General features: G+C 44.9%; 1 protein-coding gene across 1 annotated transcript in view; it reads right to left on the bottom strand.

Annotated features, from left to right (window-relative positions):
• Positions 1 to 13,471, bottom strand: part of Mvb12b (multivesicular body subunit 12B) — a 177,693-nt gene extending 164,222 nt beyond the window's left edge. The window contains exon 1 of the mRNA XM_070013804.1: positions 13,320 to 13,471. The gene's annotated coding sequence lies outside the window, so the exon portion shown is untranslated. The remainder of the gene's footprint in view (positions 1 to 13,319) is intronic.
• Between the last annotated feature and the right edge of the window lie 1,330 nt (positions 13,472 to 14,801).

Raw genomic sequence — 14,801 nt, 5'->3', positions numbered from 1 at the left:
TGTAAGTGTCTTAACATGACAAAATTAATCATAATCCATCAACAAACACATTTAATGGTGAAACAGTAAAGATATTCTCACTTAAGTCCAGAAACAAAACAAAAGAAAGCCAATGCAATAAGATAAGAAAAACAAGAACTACAAATATTAGGAAGAGAACATTTTCATTATTTGCTCATAATTTCAGTATTTCCATAAGATACAAATCAAGAGAATCAATTAAAAGTACTATAGACTTTCTTATGGAAGCCTCTTACAAACATCAAAAGCAATGGTTTTGCTACATGTCAAGGAGAAAACTTGTTTTGAGAGATAGAGACCTCTCTTACAGTCAGGCTCTGGGCCTCTCTCTACCCTAGGGAACTAGAAAGTGAGTTTAGAAGGAGTGATGAGTAAATTTAGGAGGAGCAATTAGATAAGAACAAATGCTTCTGGGTTCTCTTTTTGAGGTTGGCTGATCAATTACAGAAAGCAAGTATTTTCATGTACTTTGACAGGAAAGTGGACCTGTTTCTGGAGTACATATATTCATATCTCACAATGCCTGCAACTGCAGAAGTAAATATCTAATTCAAGAAGAAATATAACAAACCCATTTAGGTACAGAACAACAGCTGGAAAATGCCAGTGATTTTCGTTCAGAAATTCTAATGGAAAAATATATCTGCATAAATAATAAATATTATAAGGTATAGTATATACTAGTCCTAAGCTTAACAAGAAATGGCAAGGCCCTTCTTTAGAAAGGAAACTAGAAAGCCTTACCCTAAAAGAAGACTTCCCCAAATTCAGACTTGTAACAAGTCCCTGGACAGGAAGTCTCAACATTGCAAAAAAAAATACCATATCTTCCCAACTCAATTTATAAATTTAGTATGTGTAGCTAACAACCAATATGATTTGGGAGAATGAAGTAAAATAAAATTATTTTAAAGCTTATTATTATTTTAAAGCTTATCTTGATAAACAGAAGCAAGGAAAATAGCCAGGAAATTTTTGAAATAGAAGGCTGGTTGGGGGGAATGTTGCTTTAACAGATTAAGATTACAGATTACTCCAGTGAGTAAAACTATCGGTCACTGGTGTAGGAGTACATATTCTTTTTATATATTGAATCACTTATAAATGCTTTCTTTTTGTCCATTGTTCTGTTTGTCCCTTCCAATACAAATTTATGTATTCACCTAGACCCTACTCTGAACTATATGATCTGGTCTAGTCTCTTCTACCCATCTTCTGGCTTCTGCCCACATCTATAAGTAGAAGAGAACAAAGGAAGCAATCATTAAAAACAATAATAATAAAATGAGATAGGTTACTTTCTTGCTTGATGCCATCCAATGACTTTCCAAGAAATAAAATTCAGATGGCCCACCGGGCACTTAAAAGGACCCCTGCTCTTTAGATCTAGCCATCCCTCCATCCTTTGCTCTGCCCCAACCATCCTGGCTTCCTTTTAGATCTCTGTGTCTCCAAGCTCTTTCTTCCTGGGTGATTGCTTTCTGCACTGTTCTCAGTCTTTATAGCCTAGGCTTTTCTCCTCCTTAAGCTCTTGGCTTCAAATGTCACTCCCAGGAGGCCTTCACAGGTCATCTATCTAAATACATCCCTGTTGTTTCTGTGCTGCATGCACTCATTTCCTGCTTATCACTCATCACAATATGCAACTGTCCACTATTTGTTTACCCATTCAACTAGCAGCCTCCACACCAGATCAAAAGCTACAGGCAGGGAACATATCTGTTCAGTGGACCAAATGTAAATCAGCCACCACACATACTAGACTCTCAGTAAATATTTTCTTTGACCTTTCTGTTATTCTTTTGTTTTTTTGGTGGTCCTGGAATTTGAACTCAGGGCTTTGTTTGGACTGTGATCCTCCTACCTCTGCCTCCCATGTTACTGGAGACATCAACCACTATATTCATCTTGGTCTTTGAGATAGGGTCTCACTAACATTTTGCCTAAGCTGGCATTAAACTACAATCCTCCTACCTCTCAAGTAGCTGGGATTACAGGCATGAGTGCCCATACATAACTAGTAAACATTTTCATAGAGAGAGATGTTAGCATTTAATATGGGTACATCCTTTGTCCATGTCTAATAATTTACTATTGGAGAGAGTAGAACAAGTGAATACAGATGTATGCTTAAGGATAATTATCTTAACATTGCTTATGTTAAGACAGCTTATTGGACACATCCTAATGTCAAGCAATAGATGCCAGAGTCATTTATAAGAAGGTGCATGGATGTGGAAATATACCATGATACTTTATTAAGTAAAAAACAGGTTATGGGCTGGGAAGTTGGCTCAGTGGTAGAGTGTTTGCCTTGCATGCATGAGGCCCTGGGTTCAACTCCTCAGCACCACATGAGCAGAAAAAAGCTGGAAGTGGTGCTGTGGCTCAAGTGGTAGAGCGCTAGCCTTGAGCTGAAGAGCTGAGGGACAGTGCCCAGGCCCAGGGTTCAGCCCCCATGACCAACAAAAAATTAAAAAATAAATAAAAAGCAGGTTGTTCAACAATATGCATTTACTCTACACTAATTTTATATGCATATGCATTTGTATTTATTTATATATATTCAGATATAAATACTTGAAAACACATGTGTGTCTGCGCGCGCACACACACACCATTCACTCTTAACAGTGGCTACATATTGGGGATGGGTTACACAGAAACTGCCTTTTGCTATTTTAGTATAGTCATATCACTTAGGACTACAGATGCAAGTGACAGAGAACTCAACCAACAGTAGCTTCAACAGTAGACATTTCTATTCCTGGATGGCAGGCATCTAACTTTAGCCTTCTTCTCTGAGAATAACACCATTAAGAACAGTCTTTCTACTGCTTCTTACATCCTCAGCCTGATGTTTATCCTCACACTTGTCCCTGCTAGGCACAGGATTGCTCCTCTAGGTTCAGATATCATGGTTTCCACATTTAAGGCAGAAGATAGGAAGAAAAAGCTCTTTAAAAAAAACCCACAGCAGACCTGCTAAGATTTCATTGGTCAGAAATGGTCACATAACCCCAGTTCTTGCTGCAAAGCAGGCTGGGGTCATGGTCACCTCTTAAGACTTAGTATATTGCCAGGTTGATTTAAAGGGAAAAAGAATGCAGTTCCATTATTAGAGAGGGTAATTAAGACTTTTAAAAAATGTTTTAATAATAAACATAAGTGACCTTTATAATCAAGCGGGAAATGACAGTGGGTGTTCAATGGGGGTGTTCAATGCCACGAATAGTACTTTTTCTGAAAGTGATGGGTAAAATGAGGAACCTAGCAAAGAGCAGGTATATGACCTAATTTGCAGCTTTGCAAAGCTCAGATCCCCTTTTATTCCCTCTTTGGCCCTCCTTAAGGCTCTCTCAACTAATAAATGCATCATTATTCGTTGGCCTGTTTTCTGGTATTGATCTGTGGGCACTAGAATGGATTGATTCTGCCTTGAGAGAGCAAAGGTAAAATCTCAGCAGTTAGTAGTCTTGCCAGCTACACAGAACTTTCCTCTGATCGGCATGGTTTGGGATCTCATCTGTGCGCTCAGCTTACACACAGGTACTTGTAGAAGCTAAAGGTAAGCAGGTGGCATTTAACAAGTGGGGGACAGTGTGTGGTGATGTGGCTGGCTCTCTTTCACAAGTGTGTGACTGGATAGATGCTAAAAACCAGAATCCCTACAAAACAGTGCTGTTGCCAATAAGAAGCTATAAACACAAGCAGACCCTACATCTATCTATCTATCTATCTATCTATCTATCTATCTATCTATCTATCTATCTATCTATCTATCTACCTATCTATCCATCCATCCATGACAGCACTGCATAGAGAAATCCAAATTGTGAGACAATATCATCTTTAACTCAGAGGAACTAGGACAGGGAATCAAGGCACAAAGAAACCTACTTCCTTGTCTTTAGATTATAAGTTTGGGGAGGGCCAACCTCTTAGAGGCCTTGTCTTTCTTACCACTCCAGGATGTAGTAGGAACTCAACAAAATTGGTGTTGGTGTGGGTGTGGGTGCTAGCACTGCATTTGAACTCAGGGCCACAAGCTAGCTTTTTGCTCGTGGCTGATGCTCTACCACTTGAGCCACAGCTCCATTTTTCTGCCTTTTGCTAGTTACTTGAAGATAAGAGTCTTAGGATATGGCAGCTGGGCCTGGCTTTGAACTGAAATCCTCAGATCTCAGCCTCCCGAATATCTGGTATTACAGGCGTGAGCCACCAGCGTGTGGCCTGACAAAAATTTCTTAAATGAGTAATGTTAGCCCTAAATGGCAAATGGTAGGAGTTGTGATAATTTGCAATCACACAGCCTGGCACTCCACTTTCCCTTCCCCGTTGAAACAGCAAGAGGCCCTCTCCAGTGTTCCTGGACTCCACATGAAGTTCTTGTCTTATAAATTATCCAGTCTTGGGTATTGCATTATAGAAAGTGCTAAGGCAGCCAGGTGCCAGTGGCTCACACCTGTAATCCTAGCTACTCAGGAGGCTGAGATCTGAGGATCATGGTTCAAAGCCAGCCCAGGCAAGGAAAGTCTGTAAGACTCTTATCTCCAAAAAACCACTAGAAAACTGGAAGTGGCACTGTGGTTCAAGTGATAGAGTGCTCATCTTGAGCTGAAGAGCTGAGGGACAGCGCCCAAGCCCAGAGTTCAAGCCCCATGACCTACCAAAAAAAAAAGTGTTAAGGCAGAATCAGGTGTGGTGGTGCATGCTTGTAATCCAAGCAATTGCAAGGTAAAGGCAGGAGGATTATGTGTTCAACACCAACCATGGAAACAAAGACTGTCCCCCAAAGGAAAATAAATATATAGAGAGAAACAGAGAGAGAGAAAAAAAAAACTGCCACTGAGACAGTTCTTATATGGGCCACGTCGCAGAGCTGTGTGTGGGGCCCTACATGGTAAGTCACAGCACATATTTGTTTATCTGATGACAAGTTTCTCATGGGCAACTCCAGGAAGCCATCAAATATATACCTTAGATAATGAGCTAGTGTGTGTGTGTGTGTGTGTGTGTGTGTGTGTGTGTGTGTGTGTGTGTGTGGAGTATGTGTGTGATGTATATGAATTGGTCAAGTGCTATTTCTAGAAAAAAAAGTCCTTCAGATCACTATCCCCTTTTAACTTATAAATACTAAAATTTGACCAGACTCAGTAGCTCACATCTATAATCCTAGCTACTCAGGGGGGGAGATCTGGAGGATCATAGTTTTGAGGCCAATTCCAGCAAAATGTAAAAGACTCCATCTCAACCAGTAAGCTAGGCATGGTGGCAGGCACCTGGCTGCAATCCTGTCTACTTAGGAGGAGGTATAGGCACAAAGATTATAGACTAAAGCCAGTCCTGGGCAAATAAAGATGAGACTCTGTCTGAAAAACAATCTGAGACAAAAAGGGTTGGAGGTGTGGCTGACATGCTAGGGTACAGCTCTGAGTTCAAATCCCAGTACTGTCCCCAAAGAAGAAAGCCTTAATTTGATCAAATGTTGATGTCAGGGTATATACTTATCAGACTGCCTCCTGCTTTGTTTATTTCTTTGGGAGCAACATTTCATTCATTTCTAAATTGTTTTGTGGAATTTACCCACCCATGAAATCCCAAGATCTGGGAATCAGAGCCTCTCTGATCAAGAGGTCAGGGTTTTTAATTCGTTGCATCCATTTGGGATACAACTTTCACTATTTGTTTTTCTGATCCAGGAGCTAAAATACACCCCCCCCCCAGCATTTAATTCTTCCAGTGACACCCTCAGAAAAGGCAGGATTAGGAGATCATTCGTGAGCAGGTAGCTGGAACTCCCACTGCTCATGCGTCACAGACTCACACCAGTAACTGGCATGCTAAACCAGATGACATTACTCTCAGGGCTAGGCATGGCAGGACCTCTCCAATGTATCTCTGTTATTTCCCAGCCTCCTTTGCAGGTAGGTTGGCCATCTGACTAGCTCTAACCAATGATACGTGAGCAAAACGTTAAGTGTATATGTATGTACATACAGATGTGTGTCTATAACTTTTAGGCAAAGGTAGGTTTTGAGTCTCTACTATAGTTTCCACCCTCTCCTCCCCTTCTAGTTGCTCTCAGGTAGATGATACCAAAGTAACTTTGAAGCTAGATGATGTAGGCACAGAGGGTGGCAACCTGAGCCCCTGAGATGCCATTTAGAAGCAATCCTCCCCATCACCTAGTAGACTGTAATAATAGAGAGCAAGCCAATGAGAGGATTTGTTACTGCAGAAGAACTTTTCCTCTTCTGACTCATACACCTCCTTGATAAAAATAAATAATAAATAAATAAAAATTTTAAAAAGAGACCTGCCAGTGCCTTTCCATTGCACTTAGAAAACAATCCAGTTCCCCACCCCTCTCCCCCGGCCTGCAAAGCCCTCTAAGAGGCAGCCAGGCCTATCCCTTGGACTCCCTAAGAAAGGCTTTCTACCTGAACTGATCTGCTCCCAGATCTCTGAGCCCTCATCCCAATGTGAAGGCTCCCTCCCACAGCAACCTTCTCTGATCACCTAAGCTGGAAGCTCTGTGACTCTGTCTCATGTTTTACTGTCGTCTGGGTGCTTATTACTACCTGTCACTTCCTGGGTTTCCTTTTTTCATGTTTCCCTGCGTTTGTCTGTCCTGTCTACCACCGAATCTTCCCAGAGCCTAGCCAAAAGCCTGGGCCACAGGGGAGCTCAGAACATGTTTGTTCAATGAATGGATGAGTGAACAAATGATGCCTCTGTGTGTCCTCACGGCGGCCCAAAGAGCCAACTGTACCTAGAAAGCAACATGACAGTGCCCTGTCATTCTCAAAGAACGACAACCATCATTTGCTTTGTTCACAGAGGTAGGGGGTCACCAACTGTGCTGGGCAGTTCTCAATGGGGCCTTACAGATGCTCGTATGCAGACAGCTGGGACCCGGGTCACCCCTTTAGTCACATACCTGAGTCCTGCACCATCTGGGTGCTTAACCACTACCCATCTATGTGACTTTAAAAAAGTTGCTTAGTCCCTCTGAGACCCAGATTTTTTTGGGGGGGAGAGGTGTCCCAGGTCTTGAACTCAGGGTCTGTACACAGTCCCTTGGCTTTTTTGCTCAAGACTAATGCTCTACCACTTAAGCCATAGCTCTGCTTCCTGCTTTTGGAGATAATAACTGGAGATAAGAGTCTTATAGACTTCCCTGACAGGCTGGATTTGAACTAGAATCCTCAGATCCCAGCCTCCTGAGTAGCTAGGATGACAGTTGTGAGCCACTGGTACCTGGCTGAGTCCTGGGTTTTTATATGTAAAATAGGAACAGATACTTACGAACTAGCACCTGTCATTTATTGGACTCTTACTATTTCTGTCCTAGGCACATAAAACTAGATCAGACTTACCAAAAAAAAAAAAAAAAAAAAAGGCAAGGACAGCAGTTCTACCTATCAAAACTTCTGGGGAAAATGGGTGCTGGTCTAGAAAGAGGCTGTCAGCTATCCGGATCAAGAACAGAAGCAGCAAAGGGGACCCCAAGGCTGTGCCGTGCTCCTGGTGGAAGCCTAGGGCCTTGGACACTTCCCCTGAGATCTTAACTAAGTGGCTTCCTCAAGCGAGAAACTTGGGGAAATGGAGTTGTGGCTCAAGTGGTAGAGCACCAGCCTTGAGCAAAAAAGAAATATGCCAAGCAAGAGCACAAGGTCCAGAGTACAGGGAACAGCACCCCATCTAGTGCCGGCTCATCAATAAAGAGGACCAGGCATACCAGGAAACATGCTACGACACCCCAATGGGCTTGGTGCTTGTGGCTCACCCCTTAATCCTAGCTACTCAGGAGACTGAGACCTGAAAATCATGACTCTGAGCCAGCGGGGGGGGGGGGGGGGAGGGCAGAGAAGTCTGGGAGACTCTTATCTCTAATCAACAAAAAGGCAGAAGGAGAGGTATGGCTGAAGTGTGCCAGACTTGAGTGAGAAAGCTAAAGGACAGCACCCAGGCACTGAGTTCAAGCCCCAGCACTGGCACAAATGAAAAGACTCAATGGATGTGACCCAAGGAATCCCTTGTACCCCAAGTCCTACTCAGCAAGAGGGAGAGAGAGATGGATTCTAGTAAGAACAGGGGAGAAAGGAGAACAAGCAGAATCAGAGCCGTAATTCACGTCCAAAGTCAGAGCTGGGAAGAACAGGACTGGAGCTTAGTGTCTGGGTGTAAGGGGGAGGAGCGGGGACCCCAGAACCTCTGCCCTGAGTCACACCTTTCTTCCATTCAGAATAGGATTGCTCTCTGCTCCAGGAGTCACCAGGGTCCTCTGTCTCTTGTCTGATATTGGTTAAAAAAAATTAGATCAAAGTGAATACCAACCTCGTTTGTCCCAGGAGAAGGTTACTTTGCAGGCTTCTTTAATGAAGGCCTGGACTTAAGAGTCCACCTCAGAGCCCAGACAACATTTTATCTTTTTTTTTTTGAGGTTTGAATCAGATCCTCACAACTTGGCTCTACCACTTGAGCCGTACTTCCAGCCCTTTCGGCTTTAGCTCTGTATTTCTGATAAAGTCTTAAGAGTTTGGCGCTGAGGCTGGCCTTACACTGTGATCCGCCTATCCATGCCTCCTGCATAGCTGGAGTTACAGGGGCATGCCACAATGCCCAGCTTTTTTGTTGAGGTGGGGTTGGGAGTTCTCACTATTTGTTTGGGCTGGCCTTGAACTGACATTGTCTGGATCTCTACCCTTACCCCCCTCCCCTCCCCAAGTAGCTGGGATTATAGATATGAGCTACAGCATCAGGCCACTCATTGAATTTTTTTTTTTTTTGGCCAGTCTTGGAGCTTGAACTCAGGGCCTGGACACTGTCCCTAAGCTTCTTTTGCTCAAAGCTAGCACTCTACACCACTTGAGCCACAGCACCACTTCCAGCCTTTTCTATTTATGTGGTACTGAGGAATCAAACCCAGGGCTTCATGCATGCTAGGCAAGCACTGAACCACTAAGCCAGCCCAGCCCCACTCATTGAATTCTTAACCAAGCAACACCTGCAGATTCTGGGAGCCTTCGGACAGCCCTCAAGGTGAATCCTGGCTGTTACAGCCTGACCAAGACACTGTGTGGGTACAGGAGCTCTCATCTCATAAGTGGGGGATAAAACTCCCCACCTCGCAAACTTGCACCAAGAAGCAGAGCAAATACATGGAGAGCACTTTGTTCAAGCAGAGGGGCGGCTCAGACAGACTGGGGATCCGCAGTAGGGGTCACACCCACCCCAGCTGTAGGCCCCAGGAGCACAGATTGCTTTCAGCCAGCAGGACCTGGGTGGAGGAACAGAGAAAGCCCAGTGTTCCAGGAGAACCCAGGACACTGGGACAAAGAAGTTTCTTCATGGTGTCACATTCTCCAGGGCCTGCTGCTTCCCCCTCAGCTACCCCCAGGAGTGGATTCCACTCAGACCCATTGTTTGCCTTCTATGCCTGCTTTTGTGAGTGTTTCTAAGACGTCAGAATGCCCCAACATCAGCTAACCGTGCTAACCCCCCTGTCCTCTGCTTCTGCGGGCATCTCAGAGGAACAAGCTTCCTCCTCCCCCTCTCCTTCTACACTGAGCCTCCCAGTCATGTGCCCATATGTGGCAGCTTGATCCCACAGACATGGTGCCTCACACCATATTCCCAGCGGCCTCTGGCCTCTAGCCCCCAGACCTCCAATGTCTGGGACTCCAGACAGACTCACAGGTAAACTCATGCTTGCTCAGATCAACATGGAATCCCTCAAGAGCAAAGGCAGGTTGAGACTCAAGAGCCAGAGCAAGAGGCTTACAGATCAGAAATTTGGATGGACACATGTCTGATAATGGAAACACATGTGCATTCTTGGGGGTCACTGGTTCCCCTGGAACAGCTGCACACTTGTGGACATTATGGTCCCTACAATGCTCCCCAAAATTGTATGTTGGAGTCTGGATTGCTCACACTGCACAGGACAGCTGCCCTTCTATGAAGAACAGATCAGAACACAGACACAGGCCAAGGGTCATCCGTATGATGTCACATGGCCCAGGGGAAAGCTCTTCTCTCTGGGTGGCCTTGGGAGTTCAGCCTCCAGAACTGGGAAGAGATTTAAAAAAAAACAAAACAGGTCTCCTGTTTACATTTCCCCGGTTTATTATGTTTTGTTAGGGCATCCCAAGCCAACAAATACAGACAGGAAGACCACGGTCCCCCAGCCTCCTGCCCTTGACACAACTCTGACCCACCACCACCCTCACACCATCACACACACACACAGGCCCCTCCCCCAGACCAGAAGCTGAGGGCCTATTGCTGCACCTCATTCCCCACCACCCCTTCCTCAGCACCAGAACCAAGTTGGGCCCACCTTTCCCCTATCCTCCAGTGCAAGAGGACAGCCCACTCAGGAACTCCTTCCACGGGGAAGTGGAACTTCAGGAGGTGCCAAGACAATAATGCTCATACACAAGTACCGGTCACCAATGTGAAATTCCTGAACCTCAACAACCTCCTGAGGTGAGTACCATTATCCAAATCTCCAGAGATAGCAAAGGAGAGGCACTGCATTTGTCAGTGTTCAGTTACTGTAACTAACTGCCTGAGTTAATAAACTTAAAAAGAGGAAAGGTTTCCTCTGGCTCACAGTTTTAGGGGTTTCATCTCATAGTTACGAGGCCCTATTAGTGAATGAACTTTCTCCCACTAGACCCTACCTTTCTCAGAGTCTTATGAACATGTCTTCTTCTCTGGCCTGGTCTGGCCTAGCCCCACAGTCCTCTCAATCTCAGCCAACCCTGTAGTCAGAGATGACATGTATGTGCCACAGAACCCACGTATGAGTTGAGAAGAGGTTGCATTAACTTCTCTGCCTGGGCTGGCCTCAAGATATGACCCTCTCATTCTCAGCTTCCCAAGTAGCTAGGATTTCAGGTGTGAGGCACTGGCACCCACCTCCATCTTTTTCTCTCCTTAATTTTTTAAAATTGTTTTAATTATCTTTAAGTACTGGCACAAAGGGGTCTCCGTTCAACATGTCAGAGTGTGAGGACCATGAACCTTAATCAATGTCAACACGCCATCATTTTCCTGGGTTCCATTTTCACCTATACACATTGACTGTTATATGTGTGCTGGCCCACCTTTCCTCTCTCTATTCATCTGCCCCCCCTCCCTGTGACTTCTTCCCCATGACAGATTCCAGGACGTTCCAGGTTTCTGGTATTCATTTTGTTAGACTACAAGGAGTTCCACCATTGGACTCCTCCCCTGTTTACACCAGGCTTTAGTGAAGATGTTTGTGTATAGATGCATATGGCCCTGTATATATTTATAGATGTATATATTTACAAATGAGATCTGACTTCCACATCTGAGGAACACATCTATCCTTTGTCTCTCAGAGGCTGATTTACTTCACCGCCTCCCAGGCTGGTGGTTAACACTTGGGTTTTTGTGGACACTCATTCAAACCAGCCTAGAGATCAAGTAACTTTGCTCAGATAATGCAGCCATGGAGGGCAGAATGTGAATCAAGGAGGCCCAGTTTCAAGACTAGCTGAACCACAGGGCAGTCTGCCACCAGATACAGAGGAGCACAGCCCCTCCCCCCACCAAGATGCAAGGGAGACGAAAATACCTCCACAGCAGCCCAGACTTGCTTGGAGCCTGAGGGCTTATGGGAAACCCTGCACTAAGCCCACCACACCAGCTGTTCAGCCCCAGGACTGAATGAAAACTTGAGCCCCGTGTTCAAAAAGCCACAAAAAATAAGCATGAAAAGCTTTTGCCTGTCTTCAGAGCTCTCTCTTTTGACATAATACCAGAATTTTTATTTGCTACATAATGTCATTCTAGATAAAGAGATAATAAAATTTTTTTTTGCCAGACATAGTGGCTCACCCCTGTCATCCCAGCTATGTAACTCCAGTGAACCACCAAAAAGCTGGAAGTGGAGCAGTGGCTCCAGGGATAGAGCATTAGCCTTGAGCACAAAAGCTCAGGGACATTGTCCGGGTCCTTAGTTCAAGCCCCAGTATTCACATACACATATGCACATACACCACAAACCAAAACCATAAAATCCACCAAAAGAGCTGGGCACCTGTGGCTCACACCTGTAATCCTAACTATTCAGGAGGTTGAGATCTGAGGATCACGGTTCAAAGCCAGCCCGGGCAGGAGAGAGTCCATGAGACTTATCTCCAATAAACCACCAGAAAACTGGAAGTGGTGTTGTGGCTCAAGTGGTAGAATGCTAGCCTTGAGCTGCAGAGCTGAGGAACAGCACCCAGACCCAGAGTTCAAGCCCCAGGACTGGCAAAAAAAAAAAAAAAATCAACAACCCCAAAAACCCCATTGAAACAAAACCAAAAAGGAAAAGGAAGGACATAACATGGAGGCTTGATCGTTCTACTCCTGGAACCCCACCACCTTCCTCTATGTTTACCTTTGAATTGCTTTGTGTCTCGAAGTGGCGTGAGGCCACCAGAATTCTAGAAACTGCTCCCTGTAAGTGGGGAGATGAGGAACCGTGGATGTGGGTGTCAGATGCCTAGGCCTTGGTTCACACCCCTGTTCCATTGCACTTGACTCACATAAGACACTCGAAGGTAAAATTACCTGGGTACTGATGGCTCACGCCTCTCATCCTAAGCTACTCAGGTGACTGAGACCTGAGGATTGCCATTCAAAGCCAGCCTGGCCAGGAAAGTCTGTGAAAGTCTTATCTTCAATTAAACATCAAGCTGTAGCTAGCTTAAGTAATGGAGTACTAGCCTTGAGTGAAAAAGCTAAAGGACAGCAGCATCTAGGCCCTGAGTTCAAGCCCCAGTACCAGCACAGAGGGAGAAAGAGAAGGGTAAAATTATGAAGGATTTCAAGGCAACCACAGTACAGCATTAGACTAAGTGCCAGGCCTGTCTGAGCATCCTGGGGCTGTCTATCCTGGGCCTGGTCTGGCCCAGCTCATGCTGGTCACCATCCTATGGCTCCCAGCCTTTTTTTGGGCTGCGCACTGGTACTCATGCCTAGAATTCTAACTATTTAAAAGACTGAGATCTGAAGATCACCATTCAAAGCCAGCCCTGGGCAAGAAGAGTCTATGAGACACTTATATCCCCAATTAACCAGCAAAAAGCCTGAAGTGGAAGTATGGAGTTAAGTGGTAGAGTGCCCATGGAGTAAGCAAGCCAAACAAATGTCAAGTCCTGAGTTCAAACCCCAGTAACCACCCCAAACCAAAAACAAAACAGAGCTGGGGAAGCTCCCGTGTCAGATCCACCAGTTAACAGGAAGATCCTCTAACCACAGCTCCCTACCTGAGCTATCCAACGTCAGCCAGTGGCCACTTCTGACTTCTCCAATTGCCTGGCAGCGTAGAAATCCTAAGCCACCAAACAGCCAGCCTGCCGTGGCTTTCAGGTTGCCCGTCTTTCCTAGCAGCTGCTACCACTCACTAATCAGAATCTAACAGCTCCCTAAAGGCCTTGGCAGCCCCAGTATTTCCTTCAAAACAGCTGATGTAACTTTTCTCTTTCCCAATAAAACCCCAATCTTTTCCTGTGTCCTTTTAGACACATCAGAAGCTGCTCTGGTCTCTTCATAAGTTCTAAATTGCAATCACAGGCTCTGGACGTTCTCAAATAAATCCTATGTTTAGGCATTTGTCTAAAACAACGCTATTTCCTGTTGAAATGCTACTGTTTTCTTATTTGAATAATCTTTTCTCCCCTTCCCCCACCCGCAAGTATTTTCTGTTAGACATTAAGTCCGTGGTGGTCCATGTTCAAGACAAGCTCTTTTGACCCTGAGTGGAAAGTTACCAGTATTGTTTGTATAATTCCTGCATTGGAAAGCATACACAGGATGGATTAAAAGGGACCTGATGAGCAAGGGGGAATGTGGACCACAATAAAACGAGGACATGAGTAGAAATGCACCAGAAAGCACATACAGAAAATCCCACCACCAAAGAACAAAGATGGGTGGAGATTGCCAACAGCCAGCTTCTAAAATTCAACCCTCCTCAACAGGTGCACATACTTGAGTTATATTGTAGGAAGCAACGTAACTTAGGTGACTTCCAGGAGAGAATCTGAACTCCCTAGGCCTCAGACCAATGAGGAACTGGGGAAGGAATTCCCATGTGCTGGATATGAAACCGCTTGTTAACATCTTCGGGAGGGTGCCAGCCATCAACAGACATTGGATCTTGAAAGTTTGGTTTTTGCTATATTTCTTGTTTCCTTCAAGTTTAGATGAATGAGTGTGAGGCTCACGTTTTCTATGCTTTTTTTTTCTTGGTCAATCATATGGCTTGAACTCCAGGCCTGGGCTCTGTCCCTGAGCTCTTTTGCTCAAGGCTAGCACTCTACCACTTTGAGCCACAGCATCACTTCCAGTTTTCTGGTGGTTAATTGGAGATATAGACTTTCCTGCCCAGGCTGACTTCAAACTGCAATTCTCAGACTTCAGCCTCCTGAATAGCTAGGATTACAAATGTGAGATACTGGCACCCAGCCTTCTATGAAAATTTTAATCCATAAATACTACTGTGTTTAGCTGGGCATGGTAGTACATACCTGTAATCCTAGTCAGTCAGTAGACAGAGGCAGGAGGATCATGGTACAAAGCCAGCTGGGGCAGAAGTGTGAGAACTTATCTGAAAAACGGAAGAAAAAAAAGGAGGAGGAAGGAGGAAGAGGAGAAGAAGGAGGAGGGTGAAGAGGGGGAAGAGGAGTAGGAGGAAAAGCAGAAGGAGAAGAGGAGGAGGAAGAGAAGGAGGAAGAAGAGAAGCATTG

This window comes from Dipodomys merriami, unplaced genomic scaffold, assembly GCF_024711535.1.
Source record: "Dipodomys merriami isolate MVZ:Mamm:240054 unplaced genomic scaffold, mDipMer1.0.p SCAF_11, whole genome shotgun sequence".
In the NCBI taxonomy this organism is placed as follows: Eukaryota; Metazoa; Chordata; class Mammalia; order Rodentia; family Heteromyidae; genus Dipodomys; species Dipodomys merriami.
The sequence above is the reverse complement of the archived record's forward strand: the minus strand, read 5'-3'. Positions and strand labels throughout refer to the sequence as shown.